The sequence below is a fragment of the Cavia porcellus genome, unplaced genomic scaffold (assembly GCF_034190915.1).
Source record: "Cavia porcellus strain 051 isolate PalLab524CR breed Dunkin Hartley unplaced genomic scaffold, mCavPor4.1 scaffold_8, whole genome shotgun sequence".
NCBI lineage: Eukaryota > Metazoa > Chordata > Mammalia > Rodentia > Caviidae > Cavia > Cavia porcellus.
The window spans coordinates 95434137-95456856 of NW_026947491.1; the positions used below are offsets into that span (position 1 = coordinate 95434137).

General features: G+C 45.1%; 1 long non-coding RNA gene across 1 annotated transcript in view; it reads left to right on the forward strand.

Annotated features, from left to right (window-relative positions):
• The window catches only part of LOC134477440 (uncharacterized), a 79858-nt gene extending 75864 nt beyond the window's left edge, over positions 1-3994 (forward strand). Inside the window, exons 2-3 of the long non-coding RNA XR_010049527.1 lie at positions 429-832; positions 1954-3994. This is a non-coding gene — a long non-coding RNA (uncharacterized LOC134477440). The remainder of the gene's footprint in view (positions 1-428; positions 833-1953) is intronic.
• The last annotated feature ends 18726 nt before the right edge of the window (positions 3995-22720 follow it).

Genomic DNA, 22720 nt, shown 5'->3' on the forward strand with positions numbered 1-22720 from the left:
ATTAGAGTGACTTGATAACTGTAGGAAAGAGACTATTTACAAAACATGGACAGAATATAGGAAAACTTCCAAGATAGGCTGAACCCCAGGGCTGGGATAGAATCCCTGTCACTGGCACCAAGCCCAGGAGGAGTGGGGGGAGACAGCAGCCCTGGAAAAAAGCTGTGGGAGAAATCCACCTTGCAGGAGCCACCACCTGCTGTACACAGTCACCCCATAGCCACCGCTGGGGAGGACCCAGCGGGACACCTGTTCCCAAGCCACCGGCCCTCTTCCTGCCAGAACATCCCAAGGATCTCACGCTAGTGAAGCGGATCAAAGAAGCTTTGACAGCACCCCTAAGGAGTGCAAGAAATGCATCTAAACGCTAAGTCCTGGTCAGGGTTGCGGGGTTAGTAGTAATCTTGTCTTCTGCTCTTATTTTTTAGGTTTTAGAGTTGACAGCGTCCACATGGTGTCCGGCACAGCACGGGAAGCCATAAATCAGTGCTCAGCCTCTACTCCTGCCCATCACACTGCTGTGCCCACTGTGTGCCCACATGGTGAGGTCCAAGCCACATCAGCCCCTGTACACAGGGCCCAGGTTGAAGACAGCCTCAGAGCCCTGGCCTCAGGACGCATCCTTCCCTCCGTGTCTGCTCTGGCTGTGGGCTGTGATAATGGCCGCTCCACCCTCTTCCCATCCCTCTCACATTCTGCCAGTATCTCAAGAATACGGAAACCCAGGCCAGATTTCCTGCAGTGGAACCTAAGTCTCTCTCGAGAGATCTGATTTCACCAAGCCGCCACAGTTTTCTGTTGACCCAGATTACTGGTGAGGAGAAACCAGCAGGTGAGTCAGCAGACACCTCAGGCTCTGGACACGATTTACAGGATGGCGGAAGTCCACCTTCCCATGGGGATCGTGTTGACCTTGCTGTCCAGGAGCCGATGCACATTCTCATTTTGGGTTTTTTCAATACAACATGTCCTGAAAGGTCAGAGGGTATCTCAGCTAGCACATTGCCAGGACTAGGCCTGTACTCAGAGGAAACATGAGTCTCCAGGCACAGAATCTCCACACCCACCATGCCCAAATGACCAGGTGCAATCCTGTGGAGGTCTGCCCTCATTTCCACCTGGCAGCTGCCATCTGGCCACGCTATTAGTTTAACATATTTTTGCACCCACAGAATAGTACTAAACCTCCCAGGGTATTGCTCTCCAAGAGTGCTGTCAGTGAGTCTTTCATTACCATCCTGTTGTTCTATCAAGCTGGTTTCTTCTGGGAAGTGGAAGAACTGGGAAGATTAAAATGTGGATCTGTGGCTGTGACTACCAAGTCTTTGCTACAAAAGGGGTTCCTGGGTCAGAGAAGATGGGGTGTCACATGCTGCGGTTTCATTTTGGACCGGGAGGTTGGGTGGGCACATCCAGGCTTGGTGTTTTTCCTGCCCCTGTTAGAACAAAGACTTTCCCTGTGCAGAAAGGGAGGGAACAGTCACATCAGTGCTTCTAAGCTGCAGTTTCCTGTGTCCTGGACTGGAGGTGTGGCCCAGAGAGCAGTGTCGGTGAGGGGAAGGCCATGATACTGAGCCCATGAGCAGCTTCCTTCGACCCTGCTATGTTTGTGCTGTGCATGGGCCCGTGGGGCCAGCCTGGCAGTGTCCAGGCAGGTTAACAATGGCAAAATGTTCTTTCTGACCTCCCTGATTGATGTAGCTTCCTCTGCAGTGGATGCCCTCGGGCAGTAATGGAGACAGAACATGTGCTTTACACTCTGTACCCATCCTGGGAGGTCCAGGTCCACTCTTCCCATGCACAGATTGGTCCTCAATCTTTAGATCTGGTTCTTTTCTCCTAGAAGCTCAGAATTGTTTGCACATAGCTGATGAGTCCACGTGTAGACCTGCCGTTCCCTGTACCTCGGCCTCTGCCCACTAAAATATGTTCTTCCTTTGCTCTCTTCCAAAGAAAGCCCGGAAAAGGACAGATCTACATTACTGTGTGAATAACATCAATCAGCGTGGCAGCACCGGCTCCTGTCACTTAGCATCTCACAGCTGGACTTTGGGTCCTTACCAGGGCCCACTGATGCGCCTGAAGTAGAGAACAATTATCCCAGATGACCTCATCTCAGACCCAGCTGTGAAGCTCTTTGGGCTTCCAGGGGTTCCCGTCTTCAGTACCAATGGGGCTGTGGAATCTGCAGGCTCTGAACCGGCGCCACAGCTGGGCTTGCTGCTGAGCCTTATTTTGCTCTGAGTGTAGTTTAACACTATCATTACCATAGGCTGCTCAGCAGAGCATCCAAAGCCGACTCACATCACCCAGGTGCTGGGCATCTTCTTGCAGGAAGGGTGATGTACTAGGGCAACACAACCTCTAGAAACACAGGGCCATTGACCCTGGAGACTGCATCAGTGTGACAGATGCACAGAACTCAAAGGAGCTTATCACCTGCCTCCTGACATGAGTGGAGCTTGCAAGACGTGTGGCGTGCCTGCAACATCTGCCCCCGAAACTGCACCCTTTCTTCAACATTGAGGACTAAGGAGGCTGCTGATGAGATAGTTCCTGAATCTGAGGGAGAGGAAGGCCCCCCTGGGACCCAAAAGGGCAAAGTCACATAGCGGGGACATCCTTGACAGGAGCCTGGATCTTTGGATGAGGAGGAACTGAGCCTTCACTCAACCTATAGGAAAGGAATAGGGAAAAAATAATTGCCCAAAAGCACTGTCCCCCTCTGATCTCCTTCCCGGAGCGTGGAAGCCAGAGGTGAAAAACTACCAGGATGTCCTCACTAATCAGGCTCCTGGACACCAAGCAGGCCCAAGGACAGCAGAGGTGGGGGACAAAGGAGGTCTCAGCTGTGTGTGCAGAAGTGGGGCGTGCTCTAACAAGATAATTAATTTTAGTAACCAATGTGGGGTGAGGGCAACAAGTTAAACAGCACTGTTTTGTCAGCAGAAACATTACAACTGGCTTCATCATCTTGACAAACCTGCTTTCAAACTGAGATGGCAAACTCTTAAGAACACTATGACTTTAAATAAGTTCTTCATGGTAGTTTGGAAATAGCAAGTACTAAGTTAATTTAAAGAATAGTAAAAATATAAACTATGCAATTAGAACTGTAAATTACACTTTTCAAGTACATACAGAACATAAAATGTTTGCCAGAGTTGACCATGGAGCAGAATACAAAGCAAAGGCTCAGTGGGCTGAGTCCATCCAAAGTGTCTCCCAGGGCCATAGTGGGATTGAGGTAAATATTTAAAATGAGAAGACAGAGCTGCAGGGGAAGAGAACAAGAAGTCAACAAGAAGCACCCCCCCCACCCCTGCTGCAAATCAGTACCATGTGCGGGGCGCCAGGCCACAGGAGGGGCCAGATGCCAGCCCCTTCCAGTGCATGTGCTGGGAAACAACAAGACCCACCCCCAACCCCACCCATAAGCGACCAGCTGATCCCGAGAAACACAGGCTTCAATGCAGCTATTGAAGTGAATTCAACTTAATGCTTGCAACGTTCAGTGTTTCACTGACGCTGCAGGTCAAAGCTGGTAGTCTGATCATCTATTCAGGGGATGGCAATACCCAAGGTAGCATCTATGGGGCCTCCTTCTGAAGTGGTGGCCATTGTTGATTCCCTATTGTCTTGTTTGGAAGTCCAGTATCATTTCATTATTTTGTTTGCTTGGGTTTTATTTTGTTTTGTTTTGCTTGATTGTATTATACCTTATGGCATGAGCTGTAATTTAAAGATGGTAAGATATATTATGGTAGCCATTTTGGATTTGCTATTATCTGTTTTGAAGTATAATCATTGTTTTGTTTTTATTGGTTGTATTCTGTTATGTTTTGTGTTATTTTCACTATGACTGAAGGTTTGGGCAACTATTTCGAAGACAACAAGAGGCATTACGACAACCATTGTTGATTTCTTATTGTTTTGAAGTCCTGAGTCACTTACACTGATTCTGTTTTATTTCTTGGTTTTATTCTCTTTAAAATAAAAATTTTTAAAAATACAAATAAATAAAAATAATAAGACAATTGAAAAACTCCAGTGTGACTGGAAATTAAGCAGCATGCTCAACATAATCCTTGAGTCCAAAAACAAATCATAGTGCAAACTAGACAGTATTTTGAACTGAATGATAGTGAAAATAATTTCCACACTTAAATTGGTATTTATGCCCTGAACTGTATTTGTTAGGTTAGAGGGCACAAAACCCTGAAAATAAATGATCTACATATCCTTCTCCAAAGACCAGCAAAAGAATATATTTAAGCATAAGAAATCATTAAAAAAATAGTAATGGGAGTCATTTATTAAGTAAATTGTAAACAATGAATACACTTTTCACAGTGAAGGTTGAGTTATTGAAAGTCTAATAAAATTGAATAAGATCCCTACAGATCTCCATGAGGAGGAGAGAGAGGGTAGGAAAGGAGACTGAGAGACTCAGGTGGACGCCCAGGAAGGGCACTTGCTGGAGCACATCTCACCTGAAGAAGCAGGGGCGGGCAGAGGCTGAGGACGGTTCTGGCATTTGAACACTCCCTCTTCGCTAAGTGTCTAAAGCTGAGGCAGTTTTCACACCTACACCTCCCCTCTCGTGGCCTGGCCATGTCCCAGGGTGAGGGCCCTGTCACACCACCCTGAGAGTCCTAACCCAGAGGGACATGCGGCCTGAATTCCTGGAGAAAGAGTGTCTGGCCTAGCGTGGCTGGGCCTCCAGATCTCACGGTGAAATTAAAGACACAGACTCTGAGAGAGGCCTGGCCATCCCGGTGATCAGTGCCTTTCTCCTGGAGGTGAGCGCTCACTCTGGAACAGGATTAATTGCCTCAGGAGTGGGTCGCTTTAAAGTTGCTTTCCGACTCTTCCACAAACCTGCTTGTCCTTCTCTTTCCACCATAGCTAGGAGCTCAGCCGAAGATACACCATGCCCAGGAACATTCAAACCTTCAGATCTGCGAGCAGAAATAACCTCTGCTCTTTAAATATCACCCAGGCTTTGGCATTCTGTTGTAGAAATCTAAAATAAACAACAATAAAGGGAAACATGTATGCATTCCAAGGACTACTGGATGCCCAGTCTGATTTGATGCTGATGTCTGCAGAGCTGAGCTGCCTTCCCAGCTCTCCTGGTAGAAGAGAGTTGTGTGAGCACCAGGTAAGTAAGAGATACAAGCTCTGGAGCTGCCCACATGTGCTACGTAAATGAAAACCAGAACATGTCCCAGAGGAGCAGTAGAGAAATCAGTGGCATTTTCAGAGACCTAGAGATGAAGAGTGGTCCCTCTCATGACTTGACTTAATTCCCCAGCCTGGCAGGATCCAGATGGAGCCTGGGGAAGAACTGTGGCCTTCCCCAGCCTTGAGCAAGTGTTGTTAATTACAGTTGTGGAGCATGGCACTTTACTAGAGTAGACTGATACAGCCTCAGATCCATGCTACGTGGTCATCAGCTTGGAGAATGTGTTCTTTTCTAACCCAATCAGGAAAGCAGGATAGAAACAGTTTATATCCACATGGAGCAGCAGAATTCACTTGCAGTTTTGCTTTAGGGCTATATTAACTCCTCCACTCCCTGTCATAATGTACTCTGAAGAGGCCTGGGCCGGTAGAAGTCCCATAGACTATTACATTAAGCCATGATATCCGTGATAACAGGCTGTTCCAGAAGGATGAATAGGAGGGTGGTGACCTGGCAGGCCCTTCCAGAGACACTTGTGCTCCTGAGAGAAGAGAAAGCCTACAGAGACCCAGGAGCCTGCCACTCAGGTAAATGTAGGGGGCATGCCAGGACCTCCCCTCCAAATAAGAATAAATTTCTACATTTTGCCTCTCCTGTTTCAAAGGAGGAGGAAAATTTTCTGTAAGGCATTTTCTGGTCCTGGAAGTAACACATCTGGGACATATAGACACAGTCACCAAACAGTACTGTCACACCAACGCTTAAAGTGAGGTGGGTCTGTTAGCAGCCTGTCCTGAGCTGGGAATCGCACCTCTCAGGCCAATCGTTAGCAGGGCCAGAAAGCCCAAGAAAACTACCCGGACAGGTAGCCTCACTGGCCGATCAAGGGGCCAGAAGAAAAGTAATTGAAATATCCAAGATAAGGAGGTTCCAGTCAGACATGTGGGATTAGATACTGCATCTTCTAGATGATCCTGGAAGTGCCCCCAAGAACAGCCCACATTCCAGGAAGGGGTTTCCCTCCCCAGCCTCTAACGCCATCCAGTGCCACCATTGAGAGCTCTGTGAGACGCTGGGCCAACCAACAGTGCTTTCCACACAATTCAGCTTCCATCCTGCAGGGACTCAAGACTGAGCCCATTCTTGTGGGATTCACTGGTACCAAAAGCTTCCACCTTGACAGAGTTGGTACTGTTCTTAGTTTGCCTTCATGAAGTACTGTTTTGGATCAGCTGTAGTGTCATCTCTGAGGCAATACCCTTTAGGGATGAGATGCTGTCCTATGGGACAGCATATATGAATTAAGCCCGAGACTTTATAGTGTCATGCTCCTGAAAGGGCAAATACAGAGTATATAATAACCAAAGGACATAAGTAGGAGAGACCACATTTATCAACACCTCTAATAATCCACTTCAGATTTTTTTCTGATCACCCATGAAACCGGACTTTTTAAGATTGTGGTTTAATTCCCAAACAGTGTACAATCTTCCAGCAGACCTGTCTTAGATACTTTGCTCATTGCTAGTACACAATACCCAATTTAAACACAATACAAGTTTATTTTAGCTTATAGTTTGTAAAGGTTTTAATCCAAGTCAGCTGGCTCCAAGGCAGGGTAGCATGGCAGAGGAGAAGCAGCACATGGCATGGCCAGCAGGAGGCGGCAAAGCAGCAAGCCTTCCTTCCCCTTTTATTCCTTTCAGGCTACAATCCCATTGGTTAGTGCCATCCACACCCAGGGTGGGCCTTTGGTGGGCCTTTCTGTAAATCCATTCAGCTACACTCAGAATGTGCTAATACAGCCAGTGGGCTAATCCAATTATCACACATCCATACTCCATATTCATATATCCTAGATCCAGTAACACACTCATGATTCAGCTACCTCCCAAAAGCTCCCCCAGCACATGAGGATTTGGCAGGGGGACACCTACATATAAGCCACAGTAAGGTTTCACTGAGATATAACTTATATTGCCTTCTCCATACTATGAAAACATTATGTCCAGGAATCATCATCAGGAGATATAATCATCTTGTCAGGGTTAATTAACACTGATCAGTGGGAAGGGACAGGAATACTGTTAACAGGTTGGGACAGGAAGGAATATATGTGAGATTCAAGGAACCCCTCCCCTTTTGTAACACAGTTCTGCTACACCTTTTAAAGGCAGAAGTGCAGCAACCCTGGCTCAGGAAGCGAATGTTCCCAGGCTCCTGGGAAGGTTCAGGTTACACTGCTGGTAGGAGCAGCAGCTGGGTGTGGGGGGACGCAGAGTGCACAGTAGAGTAGGGAGCCTGAGCAGTCATGAACCTCACTGCAATGACGGGGTTGTGTGCAGTTCTTTCCCTGGACTCCCACTTCACACTTCTTCACAGGAAGAGAAACGCCAGGCCCTGGATAGCTGTCCCCGGAGTGTGCTTGCACAGGTACATCACGCCTTGCAAGGGGTGGACTGTGGCAGACACAGACATGCTGCATTCTCCTCCTTCAAAAGGCGATTTACTATATATTTGTTAGAAAAACAGTTATCTGAAAGATTCAGTCATTAACTCCTCAGAATCCACCTCACTTTTTGAGTCAAGGTCCTGTTCATCCCAAGAAAGACTCAAATCATTGACTGAGCAAAGTGATAAAAATGTCCTTGCCATTTTCACTCAGAGGAAAATCCTGCCCCAGAGCTCACTGCTTCCTCTGAACAGTCCTGCTTCTCTCCTCCTTTAAGAGGAGTTACTCCAAACACTTTTTCAGCCTCAGCTCTGCCTTAGTACATGAGATGCTCAAGTACGTAGCATAACGATTGTTACTACAGACTCTGGATACAATAGGAAAACACCCGCAGGGTACCAGGTAGCACTTTATGACAATACATTTGAAAAGTATACAAAACAAGTTCTTAGAAAAATACAGTCATCAAAATTAAAGCAAAAATAATTTGAAATGAATGATCCTTTGTCTATTAAATAATCAAATATAAAATTAAAATTTTCCTACAAATAAAACCCCAGACCCAAATAACTACATAAATTAATTTCACTAAATATTTAAGGAAAATTACAATAGCTTTACATAAACTGTTTCAGAACAGTTTATGTAAATAGAGAATATTTTCTAAATATTTTTGTGATTCCAGAATAGTTTTGATATCAAAAGTGGATCAACAGATGGCGGGGTAGGGAAGGGGAAAGGGATGCAAACAGGAACTAAGATGTGTTAGGCACGTGTGCCAGCTCCACATGAAGGATGAAGACGCTGTACACTGTAAACGTGCACTGAGAAGGGTGGGTGGCATCTTCCTCAAGTGTTACAGGGAGGAGGTTTTGAGATGGGCAATTGCAGTGAGAAATTTCTGTCTATACAGTGCTTTCTCTAAACCCCGTAAGCTTTGGAGTGCTGTGTTTTTCTTGTCATACTTCTCAAATGTTTTATATAGTTTCCTCTATGATAGCTTCTCTGTCATACCTCCTGACTCTTTTGTTAGGAGTATTGCCACATATTTGTGAATTTCCAAAATCGCCTTTTGCTGTAGTTTTCCAGTTTTATTCTGTTGTGAAAACAAACATGTGTGCTTCTAAACATCTCTGACTTATTGAGGCTTATTTTATGGCTAATCTTAAAATCTGTCCTGAAAAAATATCCCATGGATTCTTGAGAATGTGTATTAGGCTGTTGTTGGGTGTAGAGTTCTAGAAATACAGATTCTGCCTTGGTGTAATTGGTTTAGTCTTTCAAATATTCTACTTCTTTGCTGATTTTCTGCTTAATTGCATTTTTCATTGTTGATTTGGAGTTTTTAAATGTGTGACCATTGTTGTCTTGTTTATTTTTCCCTTCAATTGTACTGGTTTTTACCCTGTGTGTTCTTCAGGTTTTACTGTTAGGTACATGTATGTTTATAATTGATCTTCTAGATGTGTGGCACTTTTACCATTTTAAAAACTCACTATTGAGGGGCTGGGGATTTAGCTCAGTGGCATAAGCGCCTGCCTTGCAAGCAGGCAGTAGTGAGTTCAATCCCCGGTACCAATAAAAAGGAAAAAGACCAAAGGAAAAAAAAAAAAAAAAAAAAAAAAAACCTCACTATTGGTCCAGTAGCAAAGTTTGTCTTAAAATCTTCAATCTTCTTTGATATTAGCATAATCTCTCCAGATCTCTTTTGGATGCTCTGTGTTTCATTGTTTTTCTTACTGTATTATTTTGACTAATTTGTGTTTCTTACAGACAGCATAGAACTTGGTCATTTTTCAAATTTAGTCTGCCACCATATATATATGCTTTGGGTGATGTTGTTAGATCATGTACATAAACTCTTACTAAGATGATAAGATTTTTATGTCATGTTGTATTTTTTCTACATACAATACCTTTTGTTCATTCTTCCAGTTCATCTTATATTAAAATCCAGTTTTGTATTAGCACCAACGTAATTTTACCAGAATTCAAAAGCTTCTCTGCAATATTGCTCCTTTGTCTCCTCTCTTGAATTACGATTGTCACACAAATGTATCTGTAAGTATACCATTTATACTTTTATTATCTTTAATTAAGACAAAAAACAGTTATGAACAAGTTCATTCGTGATGTCTTTTATATACCTTTATCGGTTTTCTTCCTTTCTTTCTGTAGATTTAAATTATTGTCTAATGGCCTTTCATTTGAGTTTAAAGGACTCCTTTCAATATTTCTAATAATCACGTGGCAGCTCTGGAAATCAAATCCACTCCTAGATTTTGTTGCTTTACTAACTGTTGCTGTTAGTGCTGCTGCTTGTGGGATGACTTTCCTGCGCTAATTCTGTGAAGTCTCTGTTCTTTGTCTTGTGTGCCCAGGGACATCTCTGCTTAATTAGCTTGGTGGTCAGAAATGTACTTAATTTCTTTGAACCAACCAATCTCCCAGTCAGTGCCCCTTTTTGTTCCACCCTCTATTCAATGCCATGACAGACAGCTTACAACTAGACTTCAGCCTTCATTCCCTGCTGGTGCCAAGCATCCAGTCAGCCCGCTGGGGAGCGGCTGGGGCCTTTGGAGGATGTCAGCATAGCACAGAGTGCAGAGTGCTTCATCTTATTCCCTTGTCCCACTCACCTGGAGCCGTGCCTGACACCTGAAACGCTTTGTAAGTGTGCAGTGACCGCATCTTTATTCCTCTAGTGGCACTGGCTCTAGATGCCCAGAAAATTGGGGGTGTTCTGGTCTATTGTCCAATATCAGAGACAGTGCTGCTGACAAAGCTCTCTGAAGTTCATGCTGCAAAATTGTACATTATTCTCTTACTAAAATCACATACTGCAGAAAAATAAGTGTAGACCTAAGTTTATCATTTTAGAATAACGTGACTGCAAGGTAAACTTTGTTTTGTGTCTATATTTTCCTATGTTCTCCAAATTCTACACATTGAGTAAAACGGTAAGTTTAGATACATAATGCCTTAAATGAAAACATAGCCTAATAATATATGCACCTAATTTAAAAGTAACGCCACACTTTTTGCTAGCATATCTGTCTTCATATTATTTGCTCAACAAATATTCATTTAATGTCAGGCTTCCTGAGTGCTGAGGGTAAAGTGCTGAATGAAATGAAGTCCTCCCCCTATGGACCTCACTTTTCAGTAGGAAATACAGCAAATGTGTTTAGCATCTTTGGTCATTAACCCCAAAAAAACTATGAAGCAGGTGCCTACTGCGTAGACATACAATTTTAGACTTGGTTTATTTGTCGTTCTGGCTTCCAGCATTATCTTTAGTTCTTCTCTTGGGAGACTTGTAATGAAACTTATCATCCCCCAGGACGTTTTGCAGAAGAAAGAGCAATGCCGTTAATACACATGTCAAGATAAAAGCCAGTGACAGAACTGCACCGGGAGATCTATTCATTGGTAGATCTATTCATTGGAGATCTATTCATTGGTAACTTTTAAGTTCTGTATCGGGCTCCAGCAGCTTTGCTTTTTATTACGTGGGCGTTCCTCACCTTTAATTATTCCCTCTCTTCCCTTAAACTGCCAATATTTTTATGTTTTTTACTATTATATTGCAAAATGAATGGTTCTTCAGTTTTAAACCATATTTATGTCATCAGTGCCTCACCCAAGTTGATCCTAAAATACGAAACATCGAAAATGGTTTTATTACTTTCAGGACTTTGCGAGTATTCTTAACTGCCAAGATCGTGATCATCATGATTACATTTCTTTTATTTCACTCCAGCTTCTCCACACTGGAGTTTTTAATTCCACATCTTCATTCTTACTTATTAAGAACAAGTCTTCACATCTCAATTGGATTCAATTTCCTTTTCTAATTAAGTGATCTTTTCAGTCACCTCTTTGCTCCATTAGGTATCAGTCCTTCCTTTTGGGTTTCTTTAAGCCCCACGTTAAAGATCTTTCATTTGGTCATCATACTTCCTTCCTTTAAAGGAAGATTGAAGAGAAAGAGATGATTTATTTGATGATAAATCTCTTGTACGTAAAGAACATTTGAGGCTACATTTTTCTTATTATTAACTTCAAGAATAAAACTATAGCTACTCCCCTCTACAGGTAGAAACAAGCATATTGCCTCCTCCTAAATCCCGCCCCCACCCCCATTTCTAGTTTGGCTTACAGACTCTGGAGCTTGGTCTGGGTGACCATTGTTATTAAGTGCTTCCTTTGTTCTTCTTTACTTCTTGTGAATATCTTTACCTTCACATCTGAATTTGTTGTTGTAACTGTTACTTACAGATCCCTCAATTTCTTTTAGCCTCAGAACCCCCTGGCAGGAGAAGGGCTGCACCCCACACTGCCCAGAGTCCTCAGAGCTTGGTCCACTTATCAGGATGAGAAGGTGGCAACCACAGGTGTCCAGTCAGCAGGACACCCGCTGCCGGACACGTCTTCTTCCTGCGTGCCTTTGCTCCACCTCCCATGACCCAGGGTCCAGCTGAGTGAGCTCTGCCTCTGTGTGACGAAGGGTGCAGGCTGCGGAGCGAGGCTGTCTTGGGCTCCACCCCACTCTGGCATAACCAGCTGTGTGGCCCAATTAAAACCTTTTCACAAGCCTCACCTTTTCCCATCAGCACACTATGCCAGTAATGTCAGCCTCAAAGGGTTATGAGGAAGGCAAGCTTGACGATGCATGGCTCACACTCACCATGCTTGGTGCACAGTAACCCTTCATCAGTCCTAGCTCTGGCTATTCTAAACCTTGACAGGGGCATCCTCCCCTATGAGCAGCGACATCCTGCTACCCTGCACCTCAACTGACCCTCCACTCCCTGGGCTGTGCACTGTAACACAAAGGAGGGCATGTAAGACCCAGAAGGGCAGACGCCTGCCTGTCTGACTGGTGGATGTGCCCTGAGAGTCTAACGCTGCATCAGACATCTGGTGAGTACTAAGCAAATACCTCCGGAGCAAGCAAACAGCCCGCAGACTCCTCAATTAGACAGAACTCTGCTTGAATCCTGGCTCACCCATTTCCTAACTGGGTAACTCTGGGCAAGTCACATCATTCCTCTGGGTCATAATTTTCTCAGCTACGAAGTGAGAATGATAATACTTTCTAAATCTATCTGCGGAGTTTATCACATACAACAGCATATGTTAAAACACTTCATAAACTTCACATCGAGATGGAAATGTCTCTGCAATTGGTGGCCACACAGAAAATTCAAGTCCTTCCCAATCATTCACCATGAATTTTGATCCACCTTCCTCTCCTTATGAGTCTTTGGGATCGAAAACTCAGTTTAAAAACACCCAGAATTCTCTTGTGCCCCCTCTGCCAGTTAAGCCCATTCCTGGCCCTGGCTTTGAGTGCCCTGCTTCGCTCCTGCACCTGGAACCCGGGGCTTGACTTGGGCGGCCTCGGTCGGACTCTGGGTTTACCATTCTCAGCACCTTTGGCTGAGTAGGTAGGAATTCCTCACTCTGGTTCCTTCCCTGTGGCACCCAGTACCCATTCCAAATGCCACCTCCCCTCGTACCATGGTTACAGTCAACCAGTAAGTCTTACTAGGCCAATTTCCTAAATTTCAGACTTAGGTGGAACTGAAAATTTCCTACTCGGCACAGAAGGATTTAGGACAAAGGATGCTTATGAGGACCCCCATTAATTTTTTTTTAATTTTGTAATTACCCGATACAACAGGCAATAAAATCAGAGGAAGACAAGCAGCCTGGGAGGACACTGGAACTCTCCGTGCATGTGGTAAGGGCTGAATTAGTGACAGACTCCCAGGAGTGAGTCCCAATTCAGCCCAGAAAGTTTAGAAAAGACATCTGCTCAGATAAAGACATCTGCTCAATAAAGACACTGCCCTGGGAGTGCAGAAGAGAAGAGGATATTGGAATGCATTCAAATTAAAAATGGTCAGAAAAATGAGTTTAGTATTAAAGTGCCTGCTTACATGCTGCTAGAATTCCTAATTCTACAGGCTCAGCTGCACGGACTGCATTCAGCCAAAGGTACAGCCCAAAGTGGAGGCTAGAACAGACTGACCCACCTGTGGACACCTCCATGTCCTTTACATTGTTAGAGTAGCCAATTTCTGTCACGTAACTGAAATGATTTGGGAAGCACTAGAAATAAATTAAGAGGCAGTGGCACCAGAGTAGACAAACATTTGATGACCATTGCAAGGGCAATTAATGACCCAGTCCTCACTTCCATCACCCCCATGCCAGCCATGCAAGATAAAAGATTCTGCAGAAATGGTCAGGATCTTACACTTGCAGTGTGGCTACCTTAATTGTGAGAAGGGACTACTTCGAGTAAAGGGAAAGGAAAAGACTCCTGAGAGAATGCCACTGAGGTTGGATTTGTCTCCTCTCACTCGCTACTTTTCTGAACTACTATTGCTCTAGCTCATCCCTGGGCAGGAAAGGCAGGAGCTCTGGAAGACTAGTGTTCCCAGGAAGGAATGTACAGTGCCCGCCCGGAGACAGATGTCAGCTGATGGCTTACACTAAGGGAAGATGAATGGGAGAAGCAGGGTGGCAGGGATTGAAGAAATGAGCTACAAATGGGCATTTTCAGAACTGTCCCCTAATGATTCTGCTGGCCAGGTGTCACAAACATGCCCGGAGCATGGAAGTCAGCCACCATGTACAAGAGTGGGCACGAGGGACAATACTGCTCCCTGGCTGGGGTGAAAGTAGATAGAACTGTTCTTGTGGATAAGCAAGGGTCTCCTCCATCCCCTTATCATTGACAGTCTTCTATAAAACACCCAGTGAGTCAACTTTCTGGATGGCAAGTAGCCACTAGGTTGTCAGAAACTCCCAGGCAAAGAATGACAAAAATCCTGTGACTGACTGTCCTGCTTCACGTCTTCCCGTAAATCTTCAAGATCAAGATATTGTGGAACTGATGAGTGAACAGACAGCAAATCACTGGAACAGAAAAGATAGCCCAGAAGATGCAAATGCATCCAACTTATGTTTGACAAAGGAGCAAAGTCAACTCAAGGGAGGAAAAGTGTCTCCCCAACAAACGATGGTGGAACCATTCATTGATCACACACACAAACCAAACAGACGAATACAAATACAAATCTAGATGTCGATGTTACTCCCATCACAAAATGGAGCAAAGACTTAAATGTAAAATGTAAAGGTATAAAAGTTCTAGAAGATAACATAGTAGAAGATCTAAATGGCCTAGGATTGCCACTGCCTGTGAAATATGATGCCAACAGTAAGATCCACGAACGGAGAGATCGAGCTGTTGCCCTTCATGAGAATTAGCAGATTTTCCTTGTGAGAGGTACTGTGAAAGGGTGCAAAGACAAGCAACAGACTAGGGGAGAAATTATAAACTAGGCATCTGTTTTAAATCTCACAAAACTATACAATAAAAATGTTCAGGCAGATTAAAAATGATCAAAAGTCCTGACAAATTTCTCCACAATGGTGCATAGAAATGCCAAGGGAGCCTGAAAAGCTGCTCCTCGTGCACATCCCAGGGAACTGCAGATGAAAGCAAGCCACCCCTGCACACTGACAGGGGTAAAACCCGGAGCACTGATGACGTGGCCTGCAAAGATGCAGGCCAGTGAGGCCTGTCATGCGCAGTGGCAGGAATGCACGGTGTGGCAGCCACCAAAGGAGACATGGGACAGGGTATTTTCTGAGAGTTAGACGTCATCCTGCTCTACAAACCAGCAGTCACAAGAATCCACTCAAGTGAAAACTCACGTCCACACAGCAAATTGCACACAAATGTACTCAAGGGAACATCAGTCATACAGAGATGAAATTCTGTTCTTTGCAGCAGTACAGAGGAGCCCAAAGAGCATTGTTACATGAAATAAGCCAGGTGCAGAAAGACATCACATGATCTCACTCACTGGTGGATTTTCTAAAAAAAAATGTCCTCATAGAAATTGAGCTCAGGGTAGAGGTCACCAGAGGCCAGCAGGTGCAAGGGCAGTGAGACGAGAGGAGACAGGCCAGCGGGATTGTGGGGCACTTAGGGAGGCAGGTCCTAGAGATAGGCGAAGGTGACTGCGTGATAATCCTGTGTTGACGGTTTCAACAGAGTGGACAGAGGGTGCTCTCACCACAGGGAACAACGGACATGCAGGGTGACAGCCCTGACAAGTGTGCATATGGATCACCGACCGCACAATGCACGCACCGTCCCGTGTCCTGCAGATACCTACAATTATTACGTGTCAGTGACATCTTTTAGAAAAAACAATCCAAGAGAAGAAAAAGCTATAAATGCTTCATAAAATTTAAACTTTGAAATGTTGTATCAGAAATTTATCTCAATGTTGCCACGACCTCTGGAAACATCCTTAGGAGCACCAGGCCACTTTCCGCTCCCCACCAATAGGTAGAAGGAGTCTGCTCCACGCGCTTGCCCATGTTTCTCATTTCTGGCCTTCCAGTGTGAGGTGAGAGCTCAGTGTACTGTAACGTGCACTTCCTGGTTATGAGGTCGAGCATCTGGTCAGTTCCTGGGCCATCAATGGCCTTCTCCGGGAGAATGAGACACAGTGATTGGTGGTGGGAGGCAGTGGGTGCGAGAGGGTCTTGTCAGGCAGCACTGGAGGAGGCAGAGGTCCGGACTTGGGCTGGGCCATGGGACAGGAAGCCATACCGCAGGCTGAAGTGGGGCTGCCAGCTGGCAGGAAGCTCGTGGTTTCCTCTCAGGTATGTGAGATCACTGTGTCTGCAAGACAGAAATTCTGAGTGGACACTAAGCAGGTGGTTAGATGTGCAGCTCAGAAGTCAGAGGAGGCCCAGGCCAGCATGCAGAGGACCTGATATGCTGAGGTGTAGGGACATCAGCTGTGGGCACCTCAGTCCTAGAGCAGTGCTGGTGGCAAGGCAGCTCCTCTGGGGCTCTCAGCGCTTCCCGAGCAAAGCGGTATGAAGATGGCCCCACCCAGGCAGGGCCTCGCTCAGCCTTCAGGCCGACACTGTGAGGCAGACACTATTGGCAGCACCATTTAAAGCCTGAAACTGGGGCTTCTGATAAAGATGGTGGATATATAAGAGCGAAATACAGAGGCTCCCTGAGACAGACAACTCAGATGCTGAAATAAAACATCATGGGGAGTCCCGGACAGAAGGAGATGGATCCTCTCAACCCAGGAAGAAACCAAAGTGAAAAGAACCAGTCAAACATGCAGTCTTGGGGCTACCACTGAGGCAGCTAAGATTCTGTGCTCTCGCATGCCTGAATTCCCACCGCTTCGACTCACTGGAACCATAGTCACATTGAAATGCAGTCGCACTAAAGTCAAAGGTCGGTGAGCCCAACAGAGAATAGAGCTGGCAAGGAACCTGCATGACCTGTGGTGAGTGGCAGGAATAAAACCCTTCCATGGGAAAGGGGCACCAATGGGACAACATTTTGGAATTGGGCAGGACTGGCAAGAACAAGGAACAGCAGTGACTTCATTGTTCTCTTCTGAAACAGGATCAGTGGGGTATGCTTGGACTGGGTCATGTCCCTGGCTGAAACCCAATAAACTGTCCCAAACCAATTCCCTATGCCTGGCACACATTAACACAATGAAAGCCTCAGCAGGTTGACTGACCCAGAGGGGAGGGGCAAGCATACACTGCCCCTGTTTACACCTCAATAGCACACTGGAGTGGGCAGAAATACCTCACCAACATGCTCTAGAAAAACCATAACCAACAAGGATAGGGACTGGGACCTCCTCTATATACCTGTATGGAAGAACCCAAAAACATGACAAAAGGAAGAAACAAGAAAAAGTCCCCAGCCCCCAGTCCTGAGAACCTTGATCCAGGAGAGGTAAATACAAAAGAGACTGAGGGCAGCAAACATGCAATATCAGACATGGCATCAGTGGACATAAAGAGATATCTTTGGGACCTCATAGATGAACTCAAAAGTGAAATATTTAATTAAGTAAACCAAGATATAAGTAGACTAATAAATGCTAAGCACCTCTCAAGAAGACACAGATGGAAGAATAGAGGAACACAAAAAAAGGAGAGAAACATTCAATGAAGTATATAAAGAAAACATAGAATACATGAAGCAGTTTCAAAGAGATTATCAAGAAATCAAACTCCATTGAAAGCTGGTAAAACTGGTTGAAAGAAATTAAGGATAGATTATCTGAACTGGAAGACAGGTTTGCAATGTGGGATCATGAAAGGAAAAATTTCTTAAAAATAACAAGGAAACAGGCAGTAATAATACAAAGGCTAGAAGATGACAAGAGGATCTATAACTTAAGAATAAAGAATGTGAATGAAGAAGCAGGGGTACAAACAAAGGAACTACAAAGGCTATTTACAGAAACAATTCAATAAAACTTCCCAAGCATAGGAAAAGGAAATGATATTCAGATGTATGAGGCATACAGAAATCTAGCCACCTACAACCAAAACAGAGCCACACCCAGACATGTAATAATCAAGATCCCAGAAATACAGTATAAGAACAGAATATTAAAAGTGTCAGAGAAAAGAAACAGATCACCTATAAAGGAAAACCCATCAAAATCATGGCAGACTTCTCAACACAGACCATCAAATCAAGATGAGCTTGGAGCAAAGTATTCCAAGCCCTGAAAGAAAATAACCTCCAGCCCAGATTGATGTACCCTACAAAACTATCTCTAGAAATGAATGGAGAAACAAGATGCTTCCAAGACAAAGAGGAACTGGGGGAATTCGCAACCACCAATCCAACTCTACAGAGAATACTGCAGAGCATTCTAGAGAGAGAGAAAAGTACCAGGATTGCAGGAACAGTGGCAGGGAGGCCTCAATGAATGGAGCAGAAAGTGTAATGAAGGAGCAAACTAGACAACTAATCACAGAAAAAGAGCACAACAGAAATGAGGCAAAGAAGGTTGGCTATGATCTCTAATATAGATGGCCTTGATACACAAAAGAAGAAACATGAAGAAGAAGAAGAAGAAGAAGAAGAAGAAGAAGAAGAAGAAGAAGAAGAAGAAGAAGAAGAAGAAGAAGAAGAAAGAGGAACACAGGCAGAATAGATCAGGTGGTAGGGTCCACCGAGATGCTCTTTATAGGAAATATAATTAACCTGAAAAAGAGTTTATGGACTGAAAATCAAATATGAGAAAACAATGCTCTATGTGACAGGGAACCAGAGAGTGATAGAGGCAACTCAACCAGCACCTACAGATAGGTTGGAAAGACAGGTTTTGTAGGTAAAGGAATACAACTAGAGATCAAGTGCAGGAGGGAGAAGGTTCAGAACCACATAGGTAAATAGCAGATTGCCCCCCCAATCTAAAAACTGGGGGTGTTGGTGAGACCCAAAAATGCACAGTGAACCCTAGGGGAGTGAAAGGGGAGGAATAGTCTTTAAAAAGATGGCAGAGGATATTGTTAATAATGTATCAGGATTTTAAACACACATTACTCACACCACTCTGCTTAGATTTTATTCTGTCCCAGTTTGTCTACTTGCACTAGATCTGAGGGCACAGACAACTATCCCAAAAATAACAGGATATAGTACAGTAATTATCTTTAATTTCCTATTAACTTAATCTGGAGCCCTGTATAACTTATACTGTTTTATCATGACTGATATTATCTAAATCTGGTTTGTTTGATTGCTGTTTGGTATTGACAGATTCTATTCAAATGTTTGCTAGCATCAAGCCTGAGAGTATAGGCAACTACACTGGAGATGACAAGATTCACTATGATACCCATTCTGGTTTGACTATTACCTGTTTTTGAAGTTTTACACTATCTACAAAGTTTTTTATTAATATTGTTATGTACTGCTATATTCAATTATACAATGTCTGATGATATAGCCAACTCCATTGAAGATAACAAGAGACAACACAGTAACTATGGTAGAACCCCTTGTACAGTGGTCTTACATGTCTTTTTCATTCCATGTGTTTATAGGAATATGTTTTGTTTTGCCTTGCTTTGTTTTGTTTCTCCCTCTAATATAGAAAGAATAGAAATACATGTTAATGCTCATGCATGCGTAGAACCTATAGACAGTTTATGAGAACTGATGACACAGGATGAAATGAGCAAATACTTTGAAGAAAAAGAGACACTACAGTACCCAGTGCTGATCCCATCGCGTCAGGATGTGAAATCCAGCAATACTATTATTCTTTATTCGGAATGATTTTAGCCTGCTTTGGTTTGTTTAATCTCAACATACATGAAGATATGGATAACTGCATTTATGTTTAAGTGTTAGGATTGATAACCATATTACTGTTTTTGTTGGATAGTTGAACAGAACTGTTTGCAATCTTGCTGTTTGAATCCCCACTTTGTATGCTTCACTTTGTATCTCGAATCATTATTTGTAAGAGGACAATATGAAAACATCAACTAGTGATTTCTTACTGTTTATTTTTTCTTTGAAAGTATGTATTATTTTTACCCATTTTCTGTTCTGTTTAGTCTTTCTTTAAATAAAATTTAAAAAAATAAACCTGAAACTGAGGCCCAGAAAGCTAAGCCAATCCATCTCACATCCCCAACCTGGTAAGAAACAACTGACAGCTCAGCACCTTGTGCTTCCAAGTGCCCGAGCTTCCAGTGCGTCTTCAAGGATTTCAACTCCATGGGCTTCAGCGAGCGCCCACCCTGACCCTGCCATCCACGCACGCAGAGCCCTCAGCCTGAGTCAGGGTTTTCCTGGAGGCTGTATCTGTGGCTATGCTGCTGCTGTACTCCGTGCATGTCCCTTTAACTTCTATTTTGTGGTAATAACTGGAAAATGTGATCAGATAATTTTCTAGTCTCATTAGTCAAATTAATATTTGTACTGCAAGCAACCTGAAATGTTGGCAACTACAGTGAAAAGGGCTTAGAAAAATTAGGGACAAAGGTTGCTGTTGGAGGAGAAATTAAATAGATTATCTCATTTGGAAGAAGACAACATGCAATTTACAAAATGGCATGGTTTTTCTTAAAGATTGCCTGGGATGAAATCAGCCCAGGGTAGAAGCCCAAGTCCAGGACCTGGCAGCATGGGCAGGAAGGCCACTGCTCTCCTCAGACCCTGCTGTCCTTCTGCTCAAAGGAGGGCAAGAGTGGCCACCCAGGCATTTCCTGGGGCTGTGATGTACTGCAGGTGAGGCGATGGTCCACAGAGCCAGAAACACACCAGTCCATTAAACCAGGACGACAACGCCTCCTCAGCTGACAGCCTTAGTGGCTCCAACATTGACACTCTGGCTGGGGCTGCAGTGAGACCCCAGAGGAGGAGGACCCAAGTCAGGAGGATCCAGGGGAGGAGGACTCAGGGGAAGAGGGTCAGGGGAGGAGGACCCAGGAGAGAAGGACTCAGGGGAGGAGGACTCAGGGGAAGAGGACCAGGGGAGAGGGGCCCGGGGGGGAGGACATGGAGGAAGGCCAGGGGAGGGGAGCATAGGGAGGAGGGCCAGGGGAAGAGGACCTGCAGCTGCAGGACAGGACAAAGATGGGCTTGACAGTTGGGAAGGCTCTCAGAGAGAGGGCGTGCAGCATGGTCTGTGGTGCAGCATAGGGGTTCACCCACCCACATGTTTCAGATCCAAACTAAGATCTTTCTCCCTCTGCTTGGCCCTCTCCTGCTCCCTCTCTCTCCTCTCCCCTTCCCCTCTCCCTCCTTCTCCCTCTGCCTATCCCTCTCCCCCTCCCTCTCTTTTTCTCCCTCCCCTCCTCCCTTCCTCCCCCTCTCCCACAGGAATTTTGGGGCACCCTTGGGAATTGTGAGAAGGCCATGCAACACTCCTGAAAATTGTGAGAGGACCTTGGGAATCATGGGAAGCCCCTGGGAATTGTGGGTTTGTGAAAAACAAATGAAACACGGGAAGAAATGGCACTGCAGAGGTTTCGGAGGCAGTTTATTATGCCAGCGGGCTTGTCTGGGCTGACTGGGACCTCTTCTAAAGAGCCAGAGCCCTGCCTGGCCGGGTTTTGGGTCTTTTATGGGGAAATCAGGAGGGAGATACAGAGGCAGATTTAGTGCATTATGATTGGAAGTTTGGATGATGTCTTGGGTTGCTGAGAGAGTTTAAACATTTTAGATTACATTGTAAGGCCATCAGCTCTATGCAGCATGAGTTACACAGAGGAGGAAATGGCCTGCTACACTTTAAATTCCATTGAGAGGTCATCAGTTATACAGAGGCAATAAAGACAGGGGTTACACAGAGGAACGTTCCAAGTTACATCTGAAGGCCGTCTGTTAGACGAGCTCACCCCAGGGAAGGAATGTTCTGTGATCAGGCTTGTCTGGACACAGACATGTCTGCCTGGTCTTCTCGGGCATGCTTGGCAGGCTTCTTTTAAAATTTCCATTCCCTGGGATTCATGAGGCACCCCTGGTAGAAGGGCCCCAACATCTGGAGGGAAGCCAGGGCTTTCCCAGTGACACACAGCACACAAGTGACACAGTCAGCCAGATGTTCGGTTCCGAAGGCATCTGTGTGAGTCCTGCAGTTCACAGGGGTGTTGCACCCAGATGCCCATGGGCATTTGAAGGGCAGAGAGGCCCAAGTTCTTACCATTTGGAGTCCCAAAGAGGTCTGAACCCCACATCAGGTGAAGGCCCTAGGCTCTTGCAGTGTACTTGTCAGATGGGAGGGGCTTGTAAACTGTTGCAGAAGCCAAAAAGAAGACACAACAGCAATGGGAGGCCAAAGGCAGTATACAGAGGTTCCTAGGTGGACTGATTGCCACCCTCAGAAGGGCCAGCGAAAGTGCTATGTGGTGACAGCTTGTGGTGACTCCCACTGACACTGCATCTCCCTGGGCTGGGCACCACTCACCTCTCCATGATGTCCACAATGCTGACCGTCAGGGCATCCTGTGCTATATAAACAGTCATCACTCCCTGCCTGATGGAGGAATAAACCCAGTCATTTGCCTAGGATCTGTGGCCAGGAAGGGGCAGAGCCTGGATCAGAATCAGCCCGAGGAGGAGCAGGACTCACATGGGGCCCAAGAAAAGGGCATCATGTGGTCCCTGCCACTGGGGCCCAAGGCCTGCAGGAGGAGCAGACACAGAGCAGGAGGGTTCAAGCAGGTGGCAGCAGACAGGA